An 8476-nucleotide genomic window follows, 5' to 3' on the forward strand; every position below is an offset into this window, starting at 1 on the left:
CTGCCTCTTAAAATATGAAGTGGAAATGTAAATAAGCTAGCATCAAGTAATTGTAAGTGAACACAGTGATTCCATATTGGTATCTTGCTGAAGAGATTGTAGGTCATGGTTTAAGTCTTAAGCCTATGGGGGGGAAATGAAATCAGAACTAGTATTTTGGGGAGACTCTTCCCCTATCTTTAATTACTGCAGTCTTTACCGCTTTTTTTGGGAAGCATATGGTACTGAGCACTAAACTGCAGAACTTAACATTTGATCTGCTGCAATAATTACTGTGTTGCTAAAAGAAACCGAGTAGCCTCGTGAGAAAGTGGAGGAAAGAAAAAGTCACTGAAAAAAAAGCTTTTCAAGCTGTTACATGATATAGTATGTAGTTAAAATAGGGGTGGCCCAGGCAAATTGGGTTAGGAGCATGCCTGGGCTCATGTTCCTGCTGGAGGCATCCCTGATTGTGTCAGAGGAGGGGAATGAACTATTCAGGCTGCATATGTGTGTGGGTGCGTGCACCTAAAAATACATGTCCAGGTTTCACACAGATATATTCGTATTTGATTTCTATTCTGACAGTATTCTGTGAAGCAACTTCATTCTGATGCTAGTAAAACCTGGCCATATAAAAGAAAACCTGCTTTCCTGTTAAGGCTGCAGCTGCTGTGCTTTGTCATTGACTTGGTACATGAGTATTTTTTGGCCTTAAATACGAGTGTTAGTCACTGGGTTTCCTGCACATTTGCTTTTCATTCAGAGATGTCCAACATCAATGGGACGTGCAGAGAAACTACAGTGGCTGTTATAGCTCCTTAACCCACAGGCTGCCTGATGCAATGCTCATGTGAGCAAAGCTTGCAGGGCTCAGCCAGCTGTGGTGGCATCCAGGACTAGCTCTCAAGCCATGTTCCAAGAAGATATTTGCTCCTTCCTCCCACGAATAAAAATGTTTCCTTTTTGTAACATACCTGCCTGGAGTGCTGTATATTCAAGAGTTTACATCTGGCTCCATTACATAATGTAACCCTGAAGCTACTCCCTTTTGTTAAACATGCACTGCACTTGTTTTCTTGTGAGAAAAACACGTGTGCAGATCGCATCCATCTTATTGCTTCTGTGTCCCATTTTCTTGGCTATGTACTCATTTAACACACATTTGAAAAAAATAGAAAGCTCCAGCAGGATCTTTTCAAAATAAAAATCTCCTTGGTTATCCAGACAGAGTTACAGAATAACAAATCAGTGCTGCATTTGTGCGATGCCTGCATGACTCTTACTAATACAAGAGTCATAACTGTGGAATGGAGTCTTTGGAGATAGAAGGTAATCCAGCCATAAAATCAAGGAGACTTAAATAATAATATTAATTGCCAAATACTTCTGCCTTTTTTTCTTTTTTTTTTTTTTCAATGCCTGAGCTTTTAATTGAGTTTGGCTCTAGCCTAACTAATACCTTGTTTGGAATGTCATTAATAGTAGGCTCAGTTTAATTACTTGGGACTTGTTCTAATAAACATCCCTGCTAGCAGATTACTTATACAATGTTCACAAACCTCCCAATCCCCACATGACAAAGTGATCCTTTTGTATTCATATGTTTAGGAAGCATCATTCTATTGGCACAAGACACACATACTAGTTGAGGATACTTGGGAGCTCTAAAGCCGAGCTCTTCCTTTCCTGTGTCTTCTATAAGACCTGGAGGCAGACAGCACCTTGGAGATCAGAGACGAGAAAGATAAAGAAACTGAATCAGAATCAAGGATCAACATTTTAATAATGAAGGAATATTTTCTTTAAAGCTTTGTTTAAATGATTGCTATGGTTACAAGCTCTGTAACCAGGATACTTCAGTTACACAAATAGTAATTGAGTTTAGCCTGCTTTTTAATCTCAGTTTTCTGCCAAAGAATATATTGAACTGTGTAGGAGTCTTTCCTTGCCATCGGGCAGCCTTTCCATTCGGTGCAGTCAGCGCTAGATGGGCTGCCTGGGACGGCGGTGGGAAGAGAGCAGGCTGCAGACCTTGGCGTACGGCCGGGGAGGACATGGGAACCGAATGGTCAGTAGCAAAATACCATGTAAGCTGTGATTCACTGCTGAAGGCAGTGCGGCAGCCAGGTTGGAGTACAAGTCAAGTGCAGAGTAAGGGGTGTTTCCTATCAAAAGGTTTATGGCAGTTTTTCCTAATGTTTTTGTAAGCAGTCCTCACTTAAAAATTGGCAGTGTTTGTACCTTGTTGAATTTAACTTTCCGTGACTGGCTGGAAAAGTCCCTGTTTCCCTTCTTCACGTCTTCCCTCCCACCTGTGCTGGGGCTGAAGGGATGCTCATGGCCAGGGGGGCATGGACCTGGCTCCTTCCAGACCCACCAAACTGGCTCTGCACATGAGTGCTTGCAAGTACAAGATGCAACAGGGAGAGGCTGAAGCTGGCCCTGAGGAGGGCCAGCATGGGTATGACTGAGCTGAGTTATTTTGCCTCTCTGTTCTGCCTCCCCACCTGTAGTATGCTTGTGACTTGCTTCTGAGGATTATTTATGTTAAAGTTTGCATGGAAAAGGAAGGAAAAAAGGAACACTGCTTAATTGCATCTGCTGTTGCATATTAATGGCATAATACCTGTTGGCCACAGGAACATAAAGCACCACGAGCTTGCTCTAGTTCCTTGTGTAAGGAGCCATGAGGCTCCTTGTTTCATTACACATGTGCTGGAAGGAGATGGGTGGGGGCTTACTGTGGTTTGATGCTTTGTGCGAGGCATTGTGCCCGTAGAGGAGGAGCAGCCATGCGACAGGTGGAGCAGGATTGCTCAGCCATCCTTCTGCTCTTTGGGAAGATCCTAATGGAATTAGTTTTCAGGAACTGCCCATCTGTGGCTGAAACAAATGAGAAAGGAGTAGCTTGCAGCAGAGCTGGGAAGCCAAGCCAGGATTTTGGCAATATAGCTGTCCTCTGTCTCCTGAATTCTGTGGAAACGGTGGTGTGCCTGTTTATGCCAGGAGCGGATTTCTATTAGTGCTTCAGTTTGTTAATTGCTGGACATCAGAAATTCAGAGTACAGGTATTGCTGCAAATAAGCACTGTATAAATCAGTTTAGTCATGTGTTTGGCCGATCTCTCATTAATAAGGAATCCTTAATAAGAATTATAATATTCTTATTAATGAGGAATTGCCCTCTAAACCCCTTTCACAGGAAGAAAAGCATCAGAAATTTGACTCGTACAGAAAGGTGAGGGCATTTGGCTGAAGGCATTAAAGAGGTGATGGGAGAATAAACATTTCACTTGCCTCTGGAGAGCTTAAAGGAGAGCACAGTTGGAGGGAGGAGTGTCCTGACACAACGGACTGGGGAAAGGCAGAATTAGCATTTTGGTGAAGACAGGGAGAGCTTCAATCAAGATGTTAGATGACGAGTTCAGTTTACTTGCCATATAAAATTTGGCTTGGGAGAAACTGTTGTCAAGTACAAAGGGCTTACTTTGATCCCTCTTACTTGTCGTCACCATTGCTAGAGCCAGTAGGAGTTAATACCTGTAGCACTGCGCACAGGCCAATGCAAGAACGCCTTGAAAGGGGAGGGGAGTGTCTGGGTTGCACTCGGCTTTTGCCAAGGAGTGTGTCTGCATGCTGGCACTCTCCCCCGCAGGGATGGTGACGTTGTCGTGGCCTCACTGAAGGTTTGTTATTTGTGTGGTTTTTGGCATGCTCCATTTCTGACCTTCTCTGATTAAAACATGCTGGCAGGAGAGGAGCACTGGAGAGCCCAGCCCCATTCTGCTCCTGGGCTGAGAACACGGCTGCCCTGTTGTCCCTTCGCTGCTCAGCTGCCACCTCTGTGCAAGCACGCACCTACACCTAAAGCAGCTGGACTTTCCAGGCCAGATTAGTGTTGAATCCTCCCTCCCTACTGCGCTAAGCTGCTGATTAGTAGAAAGGTAGTTTTGCAAGCCAAGCCAGAGTCAGTGGGCCAAATTTTAAAGTGAGCATGTAAAATCTCCAGGAAAAATACTGTGTGACTGTGAACTCTCATTTTCTTCTGATTGTTTTGATGGAGGTCAGGGCACAATAAATATGCATGCAAGAACTTGCACTGATTTAACTGCATCAGTCTGAAAATAGACAGACATGAACAAGACCCAGAAACATCTGTATTACACTTTTGAAAACCTGTAGTGTGGTAGTGAGGACCCCAAAACAAGCCTGACTTTCCTCCATAGTACCATCGCTCCCTCTGACTGCTCTAGGTGCACACTGCACCAGCACACTGGAAGATATTTCAGGCAGACTTTTGAGTCCTGGAGTCAACAATGTGAGGGCACAAACCATGTGAACTTCACCAAACTGTCTTAACCTTGCCCCTGACTTTTGGGAACAAGTAGTAGGCACCTCACAAGTCTTAGCAGTTAAGTTAATAATCAGCTGTGACTGTGACTCTTAGTTAAGCTGTTTCAGCAGTTTTTAAAACAAAAATACCTATCCAGACTTCAAAATGGTTGCCACACATTTATTGTTCAGACTTTGCTGGTTGGAGTACCCCTGGGAGATGCCCTGTAGGGTATGTTTCTGTCCAGTACATTTACCAATGATCTGGATGCAGGAGTTGAATGCACCATTAGTAAGTTTGCTGATGATACCAAACTACAAGGTGCTGTTGACTCTCTTGAGGCACAAGAGGCCTTACAGAGGGGTCTAGATAGATTGGAGCACTGGGCAATGATTAATGGGATGAAATTTAACAATCCAAATGCTGGTTGCTGCACCTAGGATGGAGTAATGCCAGGCACAAGTATGAACTGGGAGAGAAGTGCCTGGAGAGCAGCCCTGCAGAAAGGGATCTGCGGGTGCCGGTTGACAGCAGGCTCAATATGAGTCAGCAGTGTGCCCTGGCAGCCAAGAGGGCAAACCTTATCCTGGGGCGGATCAAACACAGCACAGCCAGTCGGTCAAAATTGGGATTATCCCGCATCGGTGCTGCCTCACCTTGAATACTCTGGGCATTTCTGGGCCCAGCAATTTAAGAAGCATGTGAATGTGCACCCAGAGGAGGGCAACAAAGCTGGTAAAAGGGCTGGAAGACATTCCTACGAGGAGAAACTACGGACTTTGGGCTTGTCTAGTTTGGAGAAAAGGAGGCTGAGGGGCGACCTCATTGCCCTCCACAGCTTCCTGAGGAGGGGTCGTGGAGAGGGAGGTGCTGATCTCTTATCCCTCATATCCAGCAATAGGACACGTGGGAATGGTTCTGAGCTGTGCCAGGGGAGGTTTAGACTGGACATTAGGAAGTATTTCTTTACTAAAAGGGTGGTCAAATGCTGGAACAGGCTTCCTAGAGAGGTGGTCAATGCCCCAAGCCTGTCAGCATTTGAGAGGCATTTGGACATTGCCCTTAACAACATGCTTTAACTTCTGGTCAGCCCCATTGGACTGACCTGACCTAGTCAGTTGGACTAGATGAATGTTGTAGGTCCTTTTCAGCTGAACTATTCTATTCTATTCTATTCTATTCTATTCTATTCTATTCTATTCTATAGTGGCTTCTCAGTGGTAGGCTGGTATGACAAGACAAAATGCCTTTACGAGACTGACTTAAGCTTCTTAACCTAATTAGAAAAGACTTTTGCTTGTTTTGTTTTCCCTGATTGGATATAACATGCATGGGTGTGCATTAACTGAGTTCCCATGGTGCTGCATTTTTCGTTTTTCTTCTTATTAATCCTTGTAACATTTTGCCTGGGAAGTAGGAACATTACATGTGGAAAGTTCATACACCTGTGTAAATGTTATTGTTAACAATTACGACTCTGCTGAGGACTCGGAAAGATTTGCCAAAGCCTCAAGAGAAGAACTTTATCGAGTGTAGGAACCTGAGCTTATGGGAGGTAGGTAAGTAGCTGATGCTGTGTCACACATCCTGTTGGAGCTGCAGCTGCAGGGAGGGTGAGGATTTTGCATTCCCAGTGGACCTGGATGAACCCACCTGTTTGCCAATGGTTGCTCCTCTAGTCAGTTGGCACAGCTGCCCCCGAGCAAAGCCAGGTCACAATGATCTGGTTTGCTTGAACATTTTCCTAACTAAATCTAAAGCTGCCTGATGTGTTTTCGCCAGACTGGGTTAGGAAACGATCACACAAGCTGGTACACTGGCAAAATCGGTGAGAGGTTAAGCTGTGGTGGAGTCCATTGCAAGGTACTGGGAAGACTGCTGCTTGGATAGCAGCAGCTCAAGCAGGCAGGGAACTCACTGCATTTAAGCAGGTACGTGGCCTCTCTTGTCATGAAATAAGGGTGTCCCATGTCATTTCAACAGAAGAAGAGCTGAGGGAGCTGGGTTTGTTCAGCCTGGAGAGGGCTTGTGGGAAATGAACTGTTGTCTTCAGCTAATGAAGAGAACTAATGGAGAAGACAGTGGTGCACTGTGGCAAGGCAAGAGGCCAAGGGCATGGGCTGCACCAAGGAAGATCAGGTAGAAGGAAGGAAATTTCACTGTGAAGGTAATTAAACATGGGAACAAGTACCCAGGGATGTGCCATCTTGATCCTTGGAAATATTCAAAACTGACAGGACCTGAGCAACCTGATGTAACTTAAAAATTGGTCCTGCTTCCATTTGGAAGGGGAGGTGACCTCTAGAGGTCTCTACCAACATAAAATATTCTAAGATTATAAATTTTTTACGGCATTTTAAATTAGATGAAATCAATTAATCTTACTGAGAATTAAGTGTTTGTACGCAAGTTTGCACTCAAAGTAACTCGCCACCACATTCATTACCCCAGTGTTACATGCAGGAAGCTGAGAGAGAAGGATCATTCATTTGTCTGAGACACAGGGTCTGAAGAGTGGGGATTATAACGCAAAGTTCACAGGGGTTTCAGGTGCACAAAGTGGTGTCCACATTGTCTCCCTTTGATAACTACCAGTGCCGATGGGATTCTCCAGGGCACAGCAAAGATCCCAGCTCCTCCCTGCCAGAGAAGGGCACCAAGTGGAGCAGTGATGCTGCCCTGTGTCCCTGCAGCTGTGGTGCTACAAAGCTTACAGCATTAAAGTGTCTTACTATGGCTCTGCAGGTCTCTGTGCTTTATACCTATAATAGAACATACTACATCATATGATATGTTACATTAATATATAATTAAGATGTTAGTATGGTATGTTTTAAATTACACCGGTAGTTGTGGATGAAGCTGTGTTCCAACAAAAATCTCTCATGGCATGTGCATAATAGACACATAGAAATGGAAAATATAATAAACTGAAGCTGTGGAAGGCCTTGGTGGGTTAATGACAGCCACTGTTCTGCACACACAAGGTAAATGTGATCTTTTATAGAATGAGAAGTTCAGTCTTCTTTCTGGGGAGCCAGCTGAGCATATACCATGCTGTTGTGTACCATGCTTGTAAATTGCAGTTCTTTTAATCTACATTTTAAAGTGTTGCAGGTGTATTTAATGATGCAGAAGATGATAGGTGAAGAGGAATGAGTTGACCTAGGCAGGTGCAGAAAACTGCTGCTGAGTAAGACATGTCTGATGGTGGCAGGTCCATCTCTTCCTGACCCTATGTCAAGCTGCTGCTTCCATAGTCGAGACTTCTCTGAACAGCCTTTCTAGCTGTACAGAATAGCACCAGTCAAAAGTGTGGTTTTGTGCAATGGCAGTCTAGCAATGGTCTATCAGCACAAACTTAAAACTAAAACTGTCTCCAGTTGATGTAATTCGGATGTGACCCTGAATTTTAGGAGGTAACACTGCATCACCAACCCACAAAAAAAGGCTGCTTCTAATAAAAATGACATGGACCCCACTATTTTTTCCTTTCTTTGAAAGAAATGCCTCATTTTCTTTCAATTACATTCAGTCTCCAGTGTAACAGAAAGATGAACCTTTTGTGTTCTGAGATGCTGTGGTCTATACATGTTGATTTAATAACACTTTAACATTAATAACATGTAGTACAATAAGCAAAGAAAGAAACTCAGTTCACTCATATTGCTGAGGGAATTTGCCAATTAGGATCTACCAGACTGACTGGGAGCACAGAAATGATCCTTGAAGTGTGAGTGATCACCTTACTGCTGGCACATGACATGTTCTCATGTGTGAGAACCCAAGGTGCCTGTATGAAAACAGTAGAGCTTTCATTTTCTTTGTGAGTAGAAGATGTAATGCACAGGTCCAAACACTGGAGCTGGTCATTATCGTCATGTGTTGGGTATTGTGTCTTTCCCATCTTTTGTGTAGTGGGTCAAACTGAGATTTAAAATACAACTTTTCAAAATCTAGTTTCAGTCCAGGAGATTTCTGCTAAAATAGTCAATGGAAAGGCTACCCTTAGCTCTAAGAACACCGTTAGGCTCCAGAGTTAACATCCAAACGTGTGGATTCCTTTATGAGCAAAGGATGGGTGAAGTTCAATTAGCAGTTATTGTGATCAGAATTCAGGTCATAGTTTCATGAGATGCTGCCACAAAAAACCCCAACTGGA

The sequence above is a fragment of the Phalacrocorax aristotelis genome, chromosome 3 (assembly GCF_949628215.1).
Source record: "Phalacrocorax aristotelis chromosome 3, bGulAri2.1, whole genome shotgun sequence".
NCBI classification, from domain to species: Eukaryota; Metazoa; Chordata; class Aves; order Suliformes; family Phalacrocoracidae; genus Phalacrocorax; species Phalacrocorax aristotelis.